This window comes from Sturnus vulgaris, chromosome 1, assembly GCF_052056855.1.
Source record: "Sturnus vulgaris isolate bStuVul1 chromosome 1, bStuVul1.hap1, whole genome shotgun sequence".
In the NCBI taxonomy this organism is placed as follows: Eukaryota; Metazoa; Chordata; class Aves; order Passeriformes; family Sturnidae; genus Sturnus; species Sturnus vulgaris.
Genome location: NC_142243.1, coordinates 40,356,642 through 40,379,037, shown reverse-complemented (window position 1 = coordinate 40,379,037; position 22,396 = coordinate 40,356,642). Strand labels below are relative to the sequence as shown.

General features: G+C 39.4%; 1 protein-coding gene across 1 annotated transcript in view; it reads left to right on the top strand.

The window, feature by feature from the left end:
• The window catches only part of NEK10 (NIMA related kinase 10), a 231,531-nt gene that overhangs the window by 138,556 nt on the left and 70,579 nt on the right, over nt 1-22,396 (top strand). Inside the window, 3 exon segments of the mRNA XM_088160584.1 lie at nt 6,844-7,151; nt 18,018-18,325; nt 21,051-21,811. The gene's annotated coding sequence lies outside the window, so the exon portion shown is untranslated.

The following is a 22,396-nucleotide window of genomic DNA, read 5'->3' as shown; positions in this document are numbered from 1 at the left end:
CCTCAAGAGAGAACACACTGCCCTGTTAGAGGTGTTTATGTTCTGTGTGGACTGTGGAAGCTAGGCAAATAGCTTGGATGGCTAAATTTAACAGACTTGAAATCCAGACCTAGTCCAGTCTTGAGGAAGGCATTTAGGGTTCAGCTTTTGTAAAAGCAGCCATGCAATTCAGTATGTGGCAGTATGTGTGTGACATGCCGCTGACTTTAAGGTACTTTTTTCATCTTGCAATTAATGCAAGTCCTTAAATTATCCTCTGGGAAAAGGTTGCAAAGCTTTATTGTTGGCTTTGGATCATTCCCTGACTCCAGCTTTCGTGTCTTGGGATAGCTGGGAGAATACTTGCTAAAATGTTAGCAGTTGTGCTTGCAGACACTCTGAATTCCACCTGGAGAGCTGGATACTTTTATGGCTCTAAAACTGTCTCTCTTAGTTTAATTTCAGAGTCTAACTTTTCCCATTATATACAAATAATGATACCTGAGTTGTAGGTGTGTTGCAAAGATTAATGGATTAATGCTTCAAAATGTTATAGAAAATGTAGGCATGTCTTAGAAAAGCATTCTAAGTTGTTTTCTATATTTTTTTAATTTTTAAAGATCTGATCACCGCATTAATCGAACCAACTAACTGAAGCAATCTTGTAGTGTAATTTGCAATCCCCTAGTAATTCTCTTTTGAGTTGCATCTCAAAGATTTCTTTACTTTGGTCCTTTCTTTATGTTGCTCTCTTGGCAAGCTATAGCACAGCACATGTTTAGCACACATTCCAGCTTTACTTGGGAGATCCTGTGCCTGGAGTGGACTTGCAATACTGATAAATAATAAGAATGTCCAAGCTCTTATTCCCAGATGCTGCTTGCAGATGGACCAACAATTAAATCCTTCCTTGCTCCCTTGTTAGACTAAAATTGGTACTCAGCATTCTCCAAGTTCAGTCCTCTTTTTTTAAACATCAAAATGCCCCTGCTGGCCAAGGAGCAGATGGGTAGCCTGTAAATAGTAAACCTGTAGTTAAAAGAGATCGAATTTCAAGCGTCTCATCTCTCTTTTTCTTAGCTTTTCCCCACATCATGCACATAAAATTTCAGAGGTCTCTTCCCAATGCCTCTCAGCTAAAACACCTCTTAAGCTTCTACAGAAGGAAAAGGCTGAATGGGACCACAACAAGTGTGGTTTGAAGAAAATGGTGCAGGAAAACGAAAAAAAAACCAAAAAACCCTGTAGATGCAGTCAAAAGGGTGGGAGAGATTTCTTTTCCTTACAGCCACATTTTTTCCCCTTTATTAATATTTGCTATTATTCCTTACAACAATTTTTGGACAATAATTCATTAACAAAGGGGTCTCCTGACAGTTATTTCAGTATGGAAAACTGAGACTGCCAACTGGAGGTGTACAAAACTCTGTGGTTGGATTCACACAAAGATACTTTTTTGGCTCAGAAGTAATTGGTTTTCAGTCTTCCTTTGTTCCCTTTCCTAACAGCTGATTTTGAGATGATTTGATGAATACTCAGATCAGATACAGAGTGCTTAGGTCCCACCACAGGCTGGCATCACTTGTCTTTCAGGGCTACTCTGAATGCTGTGTTGCAGATACCAAATGCTACATTGTAAACCCTTTCAAAGCATCTGAGGCCACAGAATAAATAATAGGTTTTACTATAAACTCTGTGTTGGGCAGTGTCTGTTGAAAGGGAGTTGATTTTGTGCTTTAAAATTATGCTTAAAACTTGCTGACGTCTGTGTTCCAAGCAACATTTTAGGTAAAGGTCAGTTCCATAGATGATCTGTAAACATTTAATCAAAATCTGGTTCTCCTTTTAGGCTGTCATATTTCAAAACTGTCCACTAAATGCCATTTTAGTATGGATTCATGGTTTGGATTGCATTTCTAATTCTTTAGAATTGGTTTTTTTTTCAACTGGGAGCCGACTCTTTACTACAGAACATTGATCTGAATTTCTAAAGTGACTAAAAATGGTTTTGAAAAAAATGGTTTATTTAGTAGCTGAAAAGGCTCACTCAGCAGATCACAGATCAGCTTCAACCACCCAGGCGAGAGAGATATATGCCTACGGTCACATATGATTGCTTACCTAATACTACACAAACTGCTGTGCAAAAATTCCTGTTTGTCTTCCAGATTTGCTCATCTCTTTTGCTAAGGCAGTCCATAAAGACATTCGGGTTTTTGTATATTTTAGCAAAAGAAGCCTTCACTTCTTCTTGAAAAACAGAACAGTACCTTGGAGGTTTCAGTCTTACAGGCTATAGACGTTTACCCTTATAATTTCTGTCATCAAAAGTAGAGTTAAATGTACTGATTTCTCATAAGCATGGTGTGGTTGAATTGTTAATTGCTAAATTAAGTAGGAAATCGGGAAATAATGTATTTTCTTCCCGTATTTTACAGTTTTGTCTCTACTTTCAATCTCTGTATCTCAACACAGGTCTTTCTCAATGGTATTAAAATTTGGTGTTTTCTTCCCAGCTTTGAGCTTGGGGTGTGTAAAGCAGCAGCAGTTAGGAAGTGCACAGAGTCTTTTTTAAGGAAGGTCGTTGAACATGAGACCTGCCAGGGGAATTCTGCTGTAGTTTCTGAGTGCTTCCCTTTCCCAGGAGACAGTGGCCCAGGGCTCAGTGTAACTAATGGCAATGGTGACTTTCTAATCGCCTTGGCAAGTGTGTGAAATCTAGAATAATATTCATATTGTTACCTTATTCCCCTTTCTACATCCTTTAGAAAGTGTTTCTCTTCATGAGATCAAGTCTGAAAAACAGGTTTTGGTTGTGTCTGTTTAGTATTTAAAGTTGGACCATAAAAATGGAATACACAGCAGAGACAAGCCCATAGGAAATAAAAAGCAGAAGGACATAAGCTCTGTGCTAATGAAGAAAATCAAAATGTTTTTCTCAAAAGTAATGCTCTTTCTATGTAACAAATATAGTTAGTTTTTTCTTTTCTTTCTGACTTTCATGATGTAGTCATGAATTATAAAGAGAACTTTGTGGTCCCTCTGCATATTTCTAGGAATATATTTTTTTGTCTGTTAGGAAGAAGATTCTAAGTACACTGTCATCAGATAGATACTTTCATATGGATTAGTGATTAATGTTCCTTTCTGTAACTGGAATGGCTAGATGCCTACTAATGCCCTTCCAAATATTCCCAAAGTTGGCTGTGAAGACACTCTCCACACTTGCATTCAGAAGGTAACGACCTTACAGTAAAAGAAAACTAAATTGGACTGATGGAAATATATTTTCACTGAATCTTAAATCCAAGTCACCTACTAGGTTTCTATTTAATTTCTGTTTGAATGAAGGATTGACTTCTAACATTCATTATAACAAGGCATTATGGTTATGACTGAAAAAACACTCTCATGCCAAAACCTTCTATTCAACTGCATAAAACTTTCCAAAATATTACCCTTTGGGCTGAAATTACTTATGTTTCATTCTCCTTATGCTCTGTTTTCCTCACAGAAGTAATTTGTTTTTAAAAAGCATTACAATGCTCTTTGGTGGTGGTGAGGGAAATACATTTAAAACCAAACACACACATACACCCAAAAAAGATATTACCTTATTGCAGAATGTGATTCTTTGATCATTATGAAATGACTTGCAATTACAACTTCAGACTCACTGGGTTTCATACCCAAGGAGCACAGGTGATTGTTCTTTGCTTGGAAAAGTTTCATTACGTAGAAATATCAGCCAGTTCCACTTGCCTTTTCAAGGTAAACTGTGAGTCATTCTGCAGAAATATGTTGAGGGTATCTGTGAGTGTTTGTGTTTGTGCAGGCAGTGGGACATTCCATGATCATGAGACACTGTGTGGCTTACAATGTGTTTTGTATATGTAAATATATATATCTACTTTCATGCAAAGCTGTACACCAGCACATACTATTGGTGACTTTTTGGAGTTCCATGGGAAAAAGTGGCCCTTGGTATTTATTCTCTTGCTTCTCTTTTTCTTACCATCGTTTATAGTAGAAAAAAAGAAGAAAGCAACATGACAATGAATTTTCAAGTATACAGTAAATGATGAAAGTAATCCAGTGGAATGGGGAAGGCAAATAATTTATGAAATAAAGGGGTTTTTTTCCGTATTATTTTCACATTGCAGTGGATTTGAGAGAAAATTCATTTAGAATATGAAAATGTAACATATGAGAAGTGTAGCCATGAAGAAATTAATTGGTTGTTCCATTCCTTGGTTTTGGAAAGTCACAGATGTCACTGTAGGAGCTGTGCCCAGGAATAAGAGTAGTGTCAATGAAATTATTTGTAGTACCACAAGAAGAGGCTGCTGATGTAGTGGGTGAACAGGTGAGAGAAGAGTACTTGGAATTTCTCTGGAATGCCCTTCTGACAGAGACATTTTATTTTGAATTATGCAGTATATGTCTTGCTTATAAAGAGAGGCTTTGAGGATTTTTCAAAATCAAATGCAGCAATAAATCTTGCCAGACTTTTGAATCTATTCATGTCCCTCCATTCTTCTGCAGCTGGCAATAGCATACCATAAAGACGATCACTGAGCTCTGATTCTGCTCTGATAACTTTATATCAAGTCTCTGTGACCAAATAATCATATGATTTCCCTTCTATTTGATGTGTGCAAGGCAGGACCATACTCGGAATAAAGAGAAATTGCGTCGCCTGCAGCCTTATTCTATCACTTGGAGGTTAAGCTAAACTCAGAAACAATAAGGATAGCTTATGTCCATGTTTTTGGCTTGTCACTTCCAAATCTGTTGTAATATTTGGGAATTTTAAAGACCTCTGTTTGGCTATACAAATGAAAAGGGGCCAGGTCAGTTGTGGTTTCTCTTCAGGTTAAATGCTTCCAATGACGATGATGATGATAGACTGTGATCAGAAAGAAATGTTCTAGGAATCAAATTGCAGACCAGATAGATTAGTAAGTAAGTAGTAACTGGGAAGAGTATTTTCAATAAGTCCTTATAATTTTGCAGGGAAAAAATATGGAAGGATACCGTCACAAGAAACTAGTTTTCAGTAGCAAGAGCTGTTACCCAGGAGACAGGTGATAAACCTATAGCAAAGAAAGCAGAATGCAGCAAGAAGAGAGAGAAGGGAGTCAGAATCAGCAGCAGGATTTAAGGCAGGCTGCAAAACCCACCTAAAAGGCAACAAAACCCAAAAAAAATAATCTGTGAATTTTCTTCTGGCCAGTGTCCCTGAATGGAGTTTGAGGCTCACACCTAATCTTTTTATTCTGCATTTCATTGTGCACCAGATGTTTTGGCATGGCCTCTACCTCAGCTTGACAGAGCCCTGAAATGCACAATGACAAATATGGGGGTAGTCATATGATATGTTAAGGTATTTCACTGCATCATTGATCCTTAGTGATCTAAGAGATCAGGATTTATATCTCCTGAATACTTTGAGGTTTATATTTTTATCAACAGAAATGTAAATCAGAGCCAAACTTCAGTGCTCAATACCTAGGATTACAGGACTCTTTTTCCTCCAAAAGCTGATTCTTTCAGTCTGTATCCCAGAACTTGGAGGACATGGCTGTAAATCATCAAATCTTGACTTATCTCAAAACTGGCAGTGTCCTAGGTTCTTACAGTCACCAGAAATAACCTCTTGCATCTCAAAAAAGGTAGCAGAAGCATTAGGATGGGAAACTAAATTCTCTTGTATTTCTTCTGCCATTGAAATTCTTTAGGAAAATAAACCTTTTTCATTTTAATTACCAGTGTTTGAAATGCAGAAAAGTTCACCAAAAAAAAAGTACACCTTAGCTGCCATTATCCTCCACCCCAGTGCAAAGCCAACACTAGTTATCTGTGGTGTAAATGGCTGAAAAATGCAGTGAAATTTAACAAAAGCTGAAAAATCCACTTTTAAAGTTATCATTCTGTCCAGAGTTTGCTCTTTTCTGCTTTGCTTTAATGAGAGCTCTGCTTAACAATAGGTGATCCTAAAGGAGACCCATGAAAATTTATATTGTATTATTATCATTAATTAAGTCTGAACTCCTTACGAAACCAGTGTCTCACTCCCTCTTTCTCCAACAGTGTAGAGAATGCTGTCAAACTTTTATTTTTCCAGCTCTGAAGTACCTAGCTTTTTTTTTCCTGAGAGTTATTGTTTTCCACCAAACCCTGAAACACTTACAAGAACTTATGTATTTCAGCTAATGTCCCAACATGACCAGTGAGATCAGCCACTCTGAAAATGTAGTCTTGGGCTAGCAAATCAGCTCTTACAGATTTTACAGGAATACCCCTAGCTTACCTTCTCCCCACATGCCTGGATCTGCACATTTCTCTGTGTTATGGGATAAAGCAAAATACCCTCAAGTGATTTGTCACCATCTCCTCAAATGATCTTGGAACTCCCAACATCATAAATAGCAGCATCAATAATGTGGGTCTAGATGATTTTTCTTTCCAGGCCTGACCTATATTTTGTGGAACTTGGAGAGCTGAAACAAGGTTTATGTTAATAAGGGTGGAAAAGAGCGTTGCACACAATTTGGAGTCTGCTAAGGAGAACTCAGCCACCTCTGGTTCAGCCAGCTCTGGGGATACTTTTCTGGTGCAGAAACAAGGAGGACAGGGCTTCACTGAGCAATGATACAAGTGTGACCTGCTGCCAGATTTGTCAGAGAGACTCAGAGTAACAAAAATGTCACTTCTAGGCAGGAGGTATTTTATTTTTTTCAGACGTCTCTATTTAAAGCGTAAAGATTTTCTATTGGAATAATTATACAGCTGATGCAGACACATGGTGTCCTATAAAACTTGTGCTTATGATCATAGGCAGTTGTTGATCTCTCCCTACAGTAATTTTTGAGCCAGCTATGTGATATCACCCAAACTTGACAAAGAAAAGGGTCTGGAAGACAGCAAAGGAGGAAGACCAGGAGCTCTGTCACAAACACCCTGCTGTTGGGTGCAGTGGGACCCCATGGAGCAGAGTTCTTGCCCTTACACCTGTCCCAGCTCCAGGCAGATTTTCAGCCATAACTTGTACCATCCTATAAAACAAAATCAATGAACCTCAAGACTTCAACCTGCAGAAACGAGGCTTCTTCTGTTGAAGAATTTAATAACCTACATCTTTCCTGCACGTATTCAAGCACTCAAGGGAGGTAAAGTATTTCCTCTTCTCTTTCTTCCTTTGCAGTAACACCCTCCATTAGGGTGTATGGTGCCTATCTTCTTATTGGGATGAAAGGCTGTGCATGCTGCAGGTCCCCAAGACAACCATGGGGGCTGCTTATGATTCACCCTCTGCAGCTCTGATTCTGGTGTATTTGGATACAGCTCTCCCTAAGGGCACAGCCTCACTGTGGGTGCTTCCTCCAGACCACCAGCTCTGTGTGGAGATGATGCCCATAAATAATTTCTCACAAGATTGATCCCAGTGACCTAGGAGCTCAGGTCTGTGAGGGGTCATTTTTTTCCTCGTTTTCTTTCCCAGGTGAAATTTCACTTGACAGAATCCAGGATACACTGAAGGCAATGCTCTGAAATGTGCAGTAAGTTATTTTTGCCCTGGCAGTGTTCTCCAGGCATAGCAACAGTATTTGAAGACAAAGAGTGTGAAACAGTAAAATATGCCAGATTTGAGTATTTGACCAAGATACCAATAAAACTGGCAGAGTGCCAGAGAACTCACATGGTAAATATGTGCAGATTCCTCTTTTTTATATTGAAATCACCTCTTTTTCCTTTCCATGAAACAGGGGTAGAAGCTGTCGGCCTTTTCAAACCACTAACATTTGGATTTATGAGCATGCCACCCATATTTTTGTGTGGGGAGGACTGCCATCTCAAGTCTTGCCACTGCTAAAATTAACTGCCCTCTTAGGCCACGTAAGCTGCTTATTCCCAAATGTCAAGTCACTAGGGACATTTACAGCAAAAAGGATGTTAATGGGATATTTCTGAGAATAGGCATTAAGTATGGAAAACACTGGAGCAAAGAAATGCATATTTGAAACTCATCTGAGTACCTTAGGCACCAGCCAGAGCATTCTGTGATGAGAAGCTGGTGAGATGCTCAGCTGTACACAGGGAGCTGTGAGACTCAGTCATTTCCTCATCCTGAACACTTTATATTAGCTTCCATTCCCAGCACAGGGAGCATTTATTCCTTAGCTTGTTCAGCAAAGAGATTTTTGTCTCAGCTGTCCCATTAACCCATCTGTAACAGAACTTTATGACTCTGGCCATCTTGTTCAGATTCCAAAAAGAAAATTACATTTTCCTACCTCAAACAAGAATTTAATAAGGGAAATACTGCATGAGAACAACTGTTTTGTGTTCCATAAGTAAAGCCTGGGACTAATCAGCCACTAACTTGATTTGGTGAAACCAGAATCAGGGTAGAAAGAAGGAAAATATAAGCTCTGCTTAAGATTAGTAATTTATAAGTTTTTACATTCAAGCTGACTATAAAATCTAGTCAGCCAAGACTGGCTAGTCATGTGAAAGGAGGTCATTTGCCAAGCCTCACTGCTGTGTGCAAGCTATTTTAAAAGCAACTGTGGAAATCTGGGATCCCTCCTGCACACGCCCAGATCACTGAAATAAATTTGCATGATAGTTCCTCTACTGTGTAAAAAGTGTATTGGATTTGAGATCTGGCACCTCCTTTTCTCCTCTGAGCTCCAAAACACACCTGGGCTATTCACCTTTCTCCTTAGAATGCTCATCCATTCTTAGAAATTAATAAAACCAGAAGACTCTAACAAAAACCCACCAGAAATCTCTAACACAAACCTACCCAAAATCTCACCCTCTTTGACATTTGTAGAACAGATCACAAGTAGATTATCGGTTTCTTGTCATTTCCCCTTGTCTGCACCCTTCCCCCCATCCCCAGTTTATCCTAATTAAAGTTAATACATTCCAGCTAATATCTATGATGCAGGAATTACTTTGTCTTTCTGAGAGGCACATCCTAGGTAACCTTGAAACAAAAATCTGAGGGGGTCCACAGAAATACATATGGATGTCATGATGAGGCAATTCCCTGGGGAGCACAGGCAGGCCTCTCTAATTAGGGAAGCTTGGCTTAAACAGCAGCTGTCCAAATGCAACCCCAATTACTGGAACCACTTATGGAAACCTCAGCCGTCATGGCCAGGTTTTCAACAGCAGATGATTTGGGGTAAGTACTGGATATTCAGCTCTGCACACTGTGCCTTTTTTGGGTTTGACTGTCATGGCTTAGATTTAAATCTACTGTTAGTGCAACGAATTTTTTTCTCATAAAAATGTAAAGAGGCGAATTCTTCTCAACTTCACTGCTTCAGCTTTTACTTTCTTCCATTTTAAAGCCTTCTCCTGTCAGCAGCAGATACAGAAAGGTATTGTATTAATGAACTGACTTCCAAGTCTGTAGCAAAGCTGGCCTTTTTTAAGCCATATTTTATCGTAGAGATGGACTGCAATTCCACCCATAAAGCCAGCAATGAGCTGGATTACAGTGCTGATTTCATGATGTTTCTGTCTAAAAGTGAGCACTCCTAGAGTGAGGTTATGAGGGAGGCAGGAGCTATAGACATTGCTCCAGAGATAAACAAACCATGATACACTCCCAACTCCCTCTCTCAGAAAATCTCTTCTTGCTGCACTCAGCAGGATCCTCAGAAGAATTTGTCACCTTTTCCTTCTCTTGGTAAGGAGAGCCTCTAAAATGTTTGGTCTGTTGCCTCAATTAAGTAGCATGGGCTGAGAAGCAGAAGTGCAAAAAATTAATTAAGAAATTATCTTTGATGAACCAACAAGTTGATTTGCTTGCATGACCCATGGTCCCAGGAGCCTGGTTTGTGGAAGAGTTTTGTGGTTGTGTTCATAGCAGCAGCCCAACATGAGCTGTGTTCAGTGGCAGTGATTTCAGCAAGGAAGGTAGTGAATCTTTGGGGAGTCACCACCTCTCCTGTGGAATGATGGTGGAATGGCACCAGTGAGGTGCCACAAATGTCATTCATTGCCAGTTGTCCCAAAGTTATTTGCCATGTTTTCTACGCTACATAAAGGGAACTGTTTTTTTCTGTCTGATTCTGACATAGCTTTCCTTACTATATTAATTTATCTTTCCACAGCCACTATTTTATTCATTTTTATATTCTGCCATTTCTTACTGGTATATATTTGCTGTCTAGCTGTCTTAGCTAAGGCCCGACCTCCTCATTACTGATCTCAGCAGTATCTATGACATTATGACAATTTAATGCATACACATTTTCACATGGTTTACCTCTCTTTCTTGTCAGCAATTATGAGCTGTCATTAAAAGCACGAGAAATGGTTACTGTGTTGTTAGAATTTTAAATGGGCAGATAATCTAAAGGGAATAAGGGGAAAGGAGGAACATAAAGTCTCAGAAAAGCAGTGCAGAAGAGGAGAACTGGGAAAAGGATGAATTAGTGGAAGAATATAAAGAACGGGGAAATGTAGTTTCTAGCCTCATAATTTCAGTTTATTCCCTGGTACAGAGGGCCTGTTACAGTTTTCTAGTCACAGTTTAAGCAGCTGTATTTGGGAAAGGGGAAGGAAATGCCCTGCAAAAGCTGGCAGGATTGTCAATATGTAGTCAACCAGATCATAACGTTCTCAAAATCAGCTGTGACCATGCCATGTGGATTGGCAGGGATGTATATTTGTGGTACCTTAGCTTTGTTGTACAGCTTTCTGTACAACAGCTCTTGCACTCTGTCACAATGTCCCATAATGATAAAAATGTCACTATATTGTAATACATGGGACATCACTGTTACACATATGGTATTTCTAATTCTTGTTCGCTCACTTAGAAAACTAAAAAGCCATAAATATTATAAATATAATATATATAATATATTAATATAGTGGTAGAATATTGCCTATCACAACCTGCATCAGTATTTCAAAATTGTTGCCCAGTCAGCTGATGACACTTCTCTGTTCTACTGAAGCCTGTAATGAAAGCAGTCCTTTCATCCTGAGATGGGTGGATTTAGTAGATTCCTATTTCTCTCCATAGCCTACAGAATCAATATAGTCAATTAGGTTAGTCCAAACCTAATTTTCAGGCAACTAGAGTTATTTTAGGTAAAATGAATGCTCCCCTCCAAAGGTGTGAAATAGAGCATAAAGAACTGAGCAAGCACCAGGAAGGATTTCCCAGACCCAGCAGCAGGCTCAGGATGCAGCTAGTGTGTCCAAGCTCTGGCATGGAAGTCAGAAGAGAGATTATTCATGGATGTGACAGAGGGGCTGCTGAGTACCAAGTCCAGCAAGGAATGAATGGTGGTGGAGTGGCTGATGGGTGTCATCACAGCAGTAGCATCTGCAGAAAAGGATTTATGGTAGCAGCTCTAATTGTTTTTAATGTGAGGGGAAAATCTTTCTGGTAAATAAGTTTCTAAATTGATTGCTTGATTCTGGCTGTTATCAGAATTTATTTGCCATAGTAAGCAAATTCTGCATCATCAGGCCAAAGACATGGGAAAAGAAACTCCAGTTAAGAAAGCTGAGAAGAGCCAGGAGCAATAAGGCCTGTCCTCTCTGTCACATAGTTATGCCTCCTGAAGCCTCTTTTTTCCACCAATGAGTTGACTATTCTTTGTTACAGAAGTTTGTTCACTGAGACCATTCTCTGGGTTCTCACAGGATTTTGTGGAGAGCAGGAAGAAACACATAGTCCTATGTTTCTGGCGTGGTACAGAAGGTAATGGAAATGTCTGGTGTGATGTAAAACTAGGTCCTAACAGAATGATGGGCTTTCTTTTTCTTCTTATAGTGCCCAGACCATTTCCATGTTATCAGCTGGGGGAAACATTGCAACCATAACTGTAAACAAACATGAGATTCCTAACATTCAAATGTATCCATGTATTGGTCAAAAAATGCTACATTTTAGGGCTGAGCCTGGGCATGATTTTGTTTCTGCTAGGGAATATGCACTGAATATCCTGACATCCAGGGATATCAGGAAGACACTCAATACCAGCTCTTTAGAGAGCTCTGTGGAGGATTAAAAGAAATTAGGAAAGATAATACACTGATGTGTCTTGAGAATACTCCAGACAATTATAAGCATGAGCATGTCAAAGCAAATTCCCGTGCTCTCCCCCTCCAAGGAATACATTGTAAAAGCAGACATTCATCTTGATATTTGTCTGGTATAGAAGTGAAGGTGGAAAAAGCTACAGAAAAGTAGTGGGAAAAGCTACAGAAAAGTAGTGGAAAAACTGGTAATACAGTTAGATAAAAGAATACAAGGATATCATCTGAAAAGAGGAAAAGGAGGTTTTGCCTGATCCCAAGATAAATTGCATACCTTCACATAAGCAGATTGCTACCAGAGGTAAGTCATAAATACCATTGCTAAGTAAGTGTGAAATGGAGTCATGGGATATTACTAGTCTATGACATTCTAGGATAAAAAATATAAGGAAATCAAAATAGAAAAATGGGAAAGGAGGCAAAGAAATTCTTATTTTTTTCTCACACGCAGGTTGAATCAGCCTACCATGTAATTCTGCATCAGAAGGAAACTCTATAAAATAACAGCCTGCTCCATCTTTCATAATCATCTGATCAAATAAGGCACTGCCTAATAGCAAGAAGATTGCAAGAAATTTTAATAACGTCAGGTTATTGAAGCAGTGAAATACAGTAACATGACAGACCTCTCTTCTCAAGATGTTCAATTACTTTTATGCTATTGCTGACTCATGAAGGGAGGTCCTGGGCTTATATTTCAGAAGTAAAAGCACAGAGTCAGACCCCAACAGATATGTCACCAGGACAGCCCTTTCTTTTTGTGTAGCATTTGCTAGGTCTCTTCTTCAAGCTTTTATTTTTTTTTTCCAGAGAACTCTGAAGAGTGGCCTTTTAACTTTTGTTATGGTTTACCAGTTTTCCATCACAAGCTGCAAGAAGCAACACCTGGCCCAGGAGGCCAGAACAGAGACAATACCTCAGCAAATGAGGATGGATCTTGAGGCTGAGAGTATAAATGTTTAGCACAGACCTGGGTTTTCTTTAGCAATGAAGAAAGGTGGAATAAGCTCCTGTCTCCACCAGAGGCATTCAGAACAAGTAGGTGGAAGTATTCAGGTAGCACATCCAGGCTGGTGCTAAATGGGTTAAAGTAGCTGTGATTAAAAACTCAAGTCTGAAATATTATGAATCAAGAAATGGTGGAGATCTGCCTAGGCCTTGATTGTGATATGTGAAAGCATGATCCACCTTTCAAATTGGGCACTGGCTGACTGACTCTTGAATCAAAGCAGTCTGGATTGTGTAAACAAATATCTTCCTCATTTATGTGCTGTTCATGTGCTTTGAATGGAGCACGGCTATTTCTTAATTTTTCAGCTAAGGATTTTAAATGGCAATATGACCACTTTTGGCACTTCTGGCCCCTCCTGCCTGTTCTACAAGTTTTTATTTATCAGTTGTTTCAGCCCGCCTCTGAGGCAGCGTAACTGAGATTCTTGTTAATAGATCCCTTGTGGTGGATTAGAGTGAAAAGACAGTGAATGACCTGTGTACATATGAGCCAGGTTTATTTTAAAACAATTAGGTTGCAGCAGGAACCTGACACCTCCCCTGCAGAGGGATTTTACACTGTCTGAAGCAACACCGTGGAAATGAGCTGGGGGGCACTTTGGGGCTCTTTGATGGTTTGTGACCCCTTCTGATGATACTGCTGCTTGGCCCTGCTTTTCCTTGTGCCATTTGTGTTTTACTGGGAGGGAGAAAACCTTCTGGCTTCCATGTGAACACCCAATACCTCCCATGGTGGGGAGTTTTACACTGTCAGATGCAGTTGTGCCTTTCTTGGGAGGAAGTCGACAAAAAGCATTACCCCACCTCTGAAGGATCTGCTGCTTACCTGCCTTTTCCCTTATCTGGCAGGAAAGCACTTTAAGGCATTGGTCCTGGGTTATCAGGCAGAAATTTATCACAAGGCTCAACCAGTTTATGTAAACAAAGTTCAGTCTATCACATTACTTCAGTGTGATTTAACATTCAGGCATAACCGAATGACAAATCTAAGTAAATCTTTTTTTTCATTCCTGCAAAACACTTAGACAGGAGGTAGAGGTAGAAGGTTGTTTTGCATTCATATGCCTTTTCTCACTAAGTGAATGAACAACTACCACTATATATCAATGAGTAATTTTGGCTGAACCATAGGCTTTCAAAGAAGCGAAGTTGGAGTGCAGTTCATTAGGACTGAAATCCTAGTGACTCGTAAAACACTGAAGCCTAATAGGACCAAGATTTTAGCTAGAAGATAAAAAAAGTCCCATTTTCCCAAGCTAGCCAAGCCTGCTGGTGACTTAAAGCAGTTTACAGAAAGAGTTTGGACCAAGGAGGTCATGGTTTCTACTTGTCCAGTGTCCTGGTTTATGACTCAGTCATGTTTTGTGCACATTTTTTATTCCCATTCTTCAGTCATGCTTCTTTTCATCTCTCTTTTTCTGTGACCTCTCTCATCTCTATTTATGTCATAGTCAAACAACTCCTTCAAATATAGGAAGGAAAATATCATTGTTCATTAACCTAAAACATGTCAGACAAGGTGCTGATTGGCTCCATCCCCAGTTCTTCCCCTCTAGCTTCAGCTTCATTTTCACAATAAATAGAAAAGTAAAGTTGTCTGTCTTTGCACCCCAGGTATTTTTGTCTGGGGAGAAACAAGATGTAATCAGGAGCCAGCCAGGTGCATATAAAATGTTCTGTGGGAACATGCATGTCTTTACGTGCAAAGGAAGGCATAGAGCTGTGCAAAAGATGACAAACACCAGCCATGGAAAAACCTACAGCTTTAAGACATGTTTTTAAGCAATGATAATGTAGGAAATCAAAATGAGATTGATATCAAGAACCAAGTCACACAAGACTCATATTTTAAACAGTTTTCTGTATGCCATATCACAATGTCAGAAGCTTAATTAAGTTTGGCTTTAAATTCTTCCAGCCTAAAAAAATAAATGATGGAATTGAACTGGCATGCCAGTGATTTAGAAGTAGCTTTTATACAGTCAAGGGCAAGGAGCTCATTGTTAAATTCAGTACCAAATCAGAGGGCTTACATTGTTTTGAAGCCCAAGGAAGAGAACAAAATCATCCTTATCTTCCGAAAACTCTATTCTGTGAATTTATAATTACCTTCTCATATGGTCTTAGAACGCACCAAAATTTGTTCAGTGAGTTCTTACCACCTGCAGGAGCTGCCCCAGAATTGCTGTATAAAGGATATTGCCTGCTTACCAGTAAAAAACTGTGATTCCTCAAGGGAAAGTAAAATCTACTCCTCATACAATACTAGGTAAAATATTGCCTTCAATGAAGTCTGTAGGAAAATGCCTGATTAGTTTAGTGCAAACAAGATTTCAGCCATGTGTGTTTCTTGTTATCATGGGAACCTTCCAAGAAATAATGGAAAACAAAGAAATTTTTGTGTTAGAGAATTCTCTTCTTAAAAACTTTCACCTTAAAGTTTAATACTGAGGCTAGTTCCACATTTTGTGCTTGATCAAAAGTATAAGTTAAAGGTATACTCAAGTGTGGAGGGTGAATAGGCCTTGATCTGATATCTCTCCAAAAGGTTGAAAAACAGTGTGACATTTACATTTTTACTGTGTTCTAAACCCTAAACTGAATGAATGTATTTGAACACTTTATAACTCTAGCTGCAATGGCTTTTCTGGAACAGAAATATTGCTGAGACATTGCTCTTTTTATCTTGCTAGTTTCCACTCATTAAAACCAAAATATAGGCAAGAAAAGAACTGATTATGGCAAACCAATATTTCCAGATTCTGGCAAATATTGACTTCTGAAGATCGATTTCTACCCATCTCAGCATAGGTGCTTATCATATCAATTTCTTCAGTACTTAGAGCTAATGAGATTCAATTATTTTCCTTACCTAAGTATGCCTTAAAATCCTAATTGGTCACTGGAGGCAAGATTCAAACCCTAACAGTGCTGGATTGGGGAATAAAGAGAAATCTGAGTAAAATGATGGAAAATGGAGGACTTCAGGCATTTATAATTTTGTCTTATAAATGCCATAATCATCAGAGGTCAGGGGGTCTTTACATGTACAGAATGCAGCATAGCAAATGTGCATTGCACAGCTAATCATAAAAAGGTTTCTGCTCCTCAGAGCCTGTTAGACCAGCCTGTGGTTGCTCTGTTTTGGCCAAACTGTAAAAGGAAAGATGCATTCAGTTCTCTACCAGCTTGGATGCATCACTGAGCTGTCTTTCACCAAGTGCTTCTTCCTACAACACTTCAAATTCCAAGATTGCCTGACCATGCATTGACTTATGCTTCTGTTCCCCTTTATTTTAAATGCAAGATTTCTTATGCAGCTTCTCCATTCTACCTGTAAATGTGTGAGCTGCTATTTTTAACATGGCCATTCCAGATTCTTTTTGCTGATCATTGGTAAACCTGTCTCATTATTTGTCAATTCCAAACATTAAATTTTTGATGCTACTTCTAGCAGAACATCTATTCAGTCATTGCCGTTTCATTGTGTTTCCTTAGTTCTGTGGGAGAAAATTCTCTTAGATTTGATCTTTTAGTAAAATTTGATAAAAGCTTGACTCAGTATTTCTTTTTGATTTCACATCTTTCCCTGAGTTAATTAACAGTATTCTCTTTGCTATGTCCAGTGAAGCTGATAAGAATGCCTATATCCTGATTCAACTGAGGATATAAAAGGAGCCTCTTGATGTCTAATTATAGCAAGTAAGAAAGAGGCAGAACTGATTTATGGGCTAGTGCATCATGTACTCCACCTACTGTAATTCACTGGTTTTCTAAATGGCAGCCTATGGAGGTAAAAAAGTGTACAGTACTTTTCTATATTTTCTTTTCATTCCAACAAAACACTTAGCCAGGAGATAGAAGGTTATATTTCATTAATATGCTTTTCTCATTTTAGGGAAAAAGGGAAGCTTCTGAGAGCAGTAGAAGGGTAATCCTCATTAAGACATTATTAACAAGGCATATTATTAGAACAGTTAAAGCCATTGCCCTTGATTATAAATGAGTAAATTGGTTAATGAGAACAGTAGTTAATTGGGGGTATTATTACCAAACAGGGAAATCATATGAAAGTTAAATACATCACATTGATTCTTCTACACAATTAAGCATCTATGAGAAAAGAGATTAAGGAGGAGAGTATGAGAAAGTAGCAGTCATAAAGTATATTTTAAAAAGTGAATTGCAAAAGTCTATTAAAACTTAATAAAAGTCAATGGTGCATATTTACTCTGCTGAAACTCATCTGAAGCTACTTCTTGCAAGACAGAAAATCTCAAACTCCATCAGTGTGCTGAAAGGTTGTGTAATCATAGGGCCAGCCATCTGGTAGGGATAAGTTTTGCCACCCTGCATTTGCCTTAAGATCCAGGCATCACATCTGTCCTTCCTCAAGCTTCTCCTTTCTCGTGTTTTATCCACTGTAACAACCAGCTTTTTTTTGAGCAGGCCTTTGCTATAAGGGTTAGATTTTGCCTGTGTTTTGTAGTCTTAATTGTACTTCTTTTCCCAGTTAGCTCTGATGTCTTTCTGCCAATAACCTGTTGTGAGAGAAAGCAGTGCACACACAAGTTTTATCCAGGGACCTCAAGCAGGGTTACCTACAGCTGGTTGACCAGGACCATGTCCAGACAGCTTCTGAATAGTTCCAAGGATGGAGAATCCATAATCTCCCAGGACAAGATGCTGCAGTGCTTCATCACTCTCAGTGATGTGAAAATAGAAAGAAGTGATTCCTTATGTTTTAATAGAACCTCTTGTGTTTCTGTCTGTGCCTGTCACCTCTTGTCCTGTTACTGGGCACCATTGAAAAACTTCTCTCCCTCTTTTTTTCACTCTCTCTACACATTAATGAGATGCTCTTCGAACTCCTCCCGAGCCTTCTCTTGTCTAGGTTAAACAACTTTCTAACCCTAACCATTCTGTGATTCTGTGATTTCTTTTAGGCAGCTGAAATTCACCCTGGATGGTAACCCAATAATCATACGTGGCTTTGGAGGAGAAAAAGTTTCTGTGGGGAAGGAAGTTGCCTTATCAATTCTGCCTTGAAACCACAGATACGTAGATCAGTGTCCACAGCACCCCGGAGCCCAGTGGCAGTCCCAACTCAAGAGCAGGCAGGATCATCTTGGAAGGCCTGGAAGAAATATTAATGCTACCCTTGAGGATGGCTTGCTTCACCAGCTAAATCCTATGGACAAGAAGCTTGTTCAGCTTGGAGTGGTACCAAGGGCCATTCTCTGTGGCTGTATAGGTATAGTCCTGCAAATAACACAAGTAAACCCTGATTCTGTACCTTTGCTGTCATCTCTAGTCATGCTATGTATTTGTAAGCTTGATCCACAAGGAAATCAGTTCATTGTAGGGCTGTTAAAAGCAGTGTGACAGACCTTTTACTTTGCGGTTCCTTAGGCACAATGAGACTTTGTGCCAATGCCTTTGACTTTTAGAGGTTGCAGGGGACTGCTGGGCCAGTTTTTTAGTCATCTGCCCTCAGCTTGTGTGCAGGGAGGGCTCACCCTGGAGATGAAGGGGTAGGAGAATACAGCACTGGCAACACACTTCTCAACTTGTATTAGTGTTCATCTAAAGCAGGAAAGATGCACAATTCAAGACTTTTCAGAGCCACATCGGCAAATGCCTCTTTAGCAGCTCGTGGAACGTTTAAGGTGTATGTATGCACTAGAAGTACTAGGTGTGACTCAGAGCTGGCCACTTGAGAGCATTGCTATAATTACTAATTGTCAGTGGGGTGAACAGCCTGGGGCACAGGCTGTCATTTATAGTGGCATGTGCAATGGACTGCTTAGTTTCCAGATGAAATTGTAACACAAACACAGATGGAGTGATAATGTCCCACCCACTCTAATTCTTCTTGAAATTCCTAATTAAGTATTTTCTCTTCCAGCTTTCCCCTTTATGAAAAAAAATTGTTCTCTGGAGTGTTGTTGGGGAGGGGAGGGAGGGGCCGTATCTCTTCCAAGTGGCACTTGAGGGGTGGCCAGGTTTTTGTTGCACATTGGCAAACCTTACAGTCAAACTATGAAGAACTGAGTTTTTCTTTAACTTGAGACCTGCTATGGACACCTGAAGGCATGGGGGCATGGGAGGAGTGGGTGAAGAGGGAAGGATATTAGATCCATACTGAACGGTATTTTTCATTCAGTAGCAGAAAGTAAATCCACAGCATGCTGCCAATTTCCTGTCATTTGTTTGATGGTGGTGGCATACTGTGGAGCACCAAGCTGAGCATTCCATAGATCTCCTGCATAAAAAATGTGTGGGAAGTTGATGATACATGTCTTGTAACAAAACAACACATAAGGGCTGTGCATCACTGAAGTCTTTTTCTATCTCTTCATTTTTTAGTGTTACCCTGAAGAAGAGTTTGAATTTGTCATCCTAAAGCTGCAAAACAATTTGGTTCTTATGTGAGATAGTAAAAACATCCTGCCAAAACCACAATGTGGTGGAAAAATTAAATATCAGATCATAGCTCTGTAAAAAGAGTTATGTGTATTATCCACAGATAAACTCCAAGGAATAGTGTTTAGCTGGGGTACCTCTTCTCATCTCTGATCTCATCTATCAGAGGTTGTTCTGGTGATAAGTGTTTCATTTCATATCTCACCTTAAAAAAGCAGTCAATCAGTATTTGCTCTTCCGTTTTCCTACATTGCCAAGAGTTAATGGAATATTCTCTTACTTGATGTAAGAACGCAGGTCCCAGACCTGCTGCTCTCCTCCTAATCTCTCAAGGTCATCACAAGAGCTGATCGTGGTTATGCTCTGCTAAGCCAAAGGCTCAGGAGGGCTACTACATTTCCTTCTAATCCTTCATAACCATTTCCTCTTAAGCTCAAACAGCTCTCAGCTTTCTAACAGTTTTTTAGTCTTTTTTTCTTTCCCTCTCAGTTGCTTTAGCTGTGTCTAGGCTATTTTAAGGAGAGAGAATGAATTTATCTTTAGACCTCTATTCTACTGAGAGAAGGTTAATATACTACTAACATAAAGCAAAGACCTGACAGTTTTGGCCAGGCATATCCATGGCCTTTTCCCATTGCAGTGTTCAAATGCCTCACAACTACCTATTAGTAAATTTATTCTTCCTGAGCTACAGTCAGCATCGTAAGTCATTGTTGCTAAAGTTCCCTTCCCCCCCATAAAAACATGCAAAAAGATTCAATTTTCCCAGATCATGTCCCTTAAGTTTGCAATCAAACTGAGAAGTTGTCTCAAGTCTGAGTCACCAGCCAATACTTTAATATGATACCTTTCTCCCAGTTCTCCCAGTGGTTTGTCTGGTGAGGCTTTGCTTTTTCCCACATGGGGTATGCACACTGGAAGGCTTAGCATAACCCTTCTATGCTGAATGCCTTCTGAAACTTATCTTGGAGTAAGATATAAACTTAAGGATTTTTCTGGACATTTTGGGCAACTTCAAACAACCAGCACCCAAGCTGTGCACACAGGGAAACCCATCCCAGATTTCCTGAGATGTGAAATAGGATCTTGACTCCAGAGCTTCTAGAAATAGACAGCATGTTAGCCAGAGAAGAAATATTCTGCATAAAATTCACTCTCAATCAAATTACATTGGTAACAAGACAGACAAAATCAAACTTCTTCCCATGGTAAATTACAGATATTAGCTAAAAGCTACCTGCAAGCTCACATAATTGAAGCCAATATGCTAATTGTAACAAAGCCTGGACTCCAGCCAGGATATAAAGTCATGTTGCAACATGAGTAGATTATCTCCTGGCATTAATGGGTACAGAGTGATCCATTTCCTTAGAGCCACTCTTGATATCTTATCTGTGTCACCATGAGATGCTGATCTCTCACTCAGAGGTGCTAAAATGTGCTCTTGTAATGACAGCTTGTTATGGGTGGGAGCTGCCCAGTGAGTTGCAACAGGAAATTACCCCTCCATCCTTAGACTTCTTTTACAACCATTTCTTTGTTTTCCTTAAAAGGTAGCAATGGGCCACACTTGGAGTTGGTGAGCCACTACAGACCATGAGCCAGCAATATGCAGGTACAGGGCCATGATGTTGTTCCAAGGCCTGCAACAGGTCAGTCTGTGAAGAATGACCAAGAAGTCAAAAGGACCCTGAAACAGACAGGGAAAATCTGGTATCATCAGGGAAAATCTGGTAGACTCTCATGAGGCATAATTAATGAATAATGTTTTATAACATCTCAATTTTTCCCGAAGTCTCCACTCCTTGATGAATGGTGCTCTATCTGTAGTCAATCACTTCTCAAATGGCAATTTGACACCCTGGAGCACTGACCCTTTGGCAAGTAAATCCTAGTGGTATAGATCACTGCTTAGCACATCCTCAGTGCCAAGACTTCCGTGGCACATCCAACCAGTGCTTCACTCTCAGCAAGGACCTCCAGATAAAGTCAGGATATGGGTTCATGGCTACCTGACGACTCAAATCTGCTTGACTGGGCTCTTCTGATGACTTTGACTACCCGAATACATTTCCTCTCCTTGACCAATATTTGCTGATGTTGCTTCTCTCAACTGAAGTAGAAGTGTTAAGATGTAGAGTGTTCAAACTCCATAGGTACTTTTGTGTGTACATAAATTTTTTTCCAGGTACCTTTGCAAGTGGATTAAACTTGGCAGTGCTACAAATAGCACAATCTCTACTGGAGAGTGTGTTCACAGAGAAGGAGAGTGGATGACAAGATCTGTAAGGAGCAGAGAGCAGCTCTGAGGCAGGTATGTGTGTATAGAACATGCCTTGGTGCTCTCTGTACCCTGATACCCTAAAAAAATGGCATATGGGGCTAAGATATCAGTTGTGCTTTTCCACTGGAATTGCTGCCACGCTCAGCCCTCATCTCACTGAGTCATCCTGCCTGGGCAGCTGCAGAAGCCCTTCCTCAAGGGAAGTGTCAAGGGAAGGATGGAATTTCTATTGCAATGAACCTGTGAGTTCACAGATTTGGTCTAAAAGTTGTTAATGTTTTTTGCTATAAGGTCATAATTCCATAATAATAAAGTTATGGACTTTTAGTTCTAATTACTTTTATATAAAGTAATATACTTAATAAGTAATTATGGTTTTATATGTAGTATTTGTAGAAATAGATAAAATATTTTATATCTTTATATGAAAAAATATATAATATAATGTAGTAAGTTTTTTAGTTAATTTAATTCTGGATTATACATGAGGCATTGGAGATCTGGCCCTGTAAGCCAAAGTCATGCCTGATTACATCTCCTGCCTGAAGATGGTAAACTTCTCCCATTCAAAACAATAAGCATTGTAAACATTGTTCTGTTCCAAATCATGGTCAA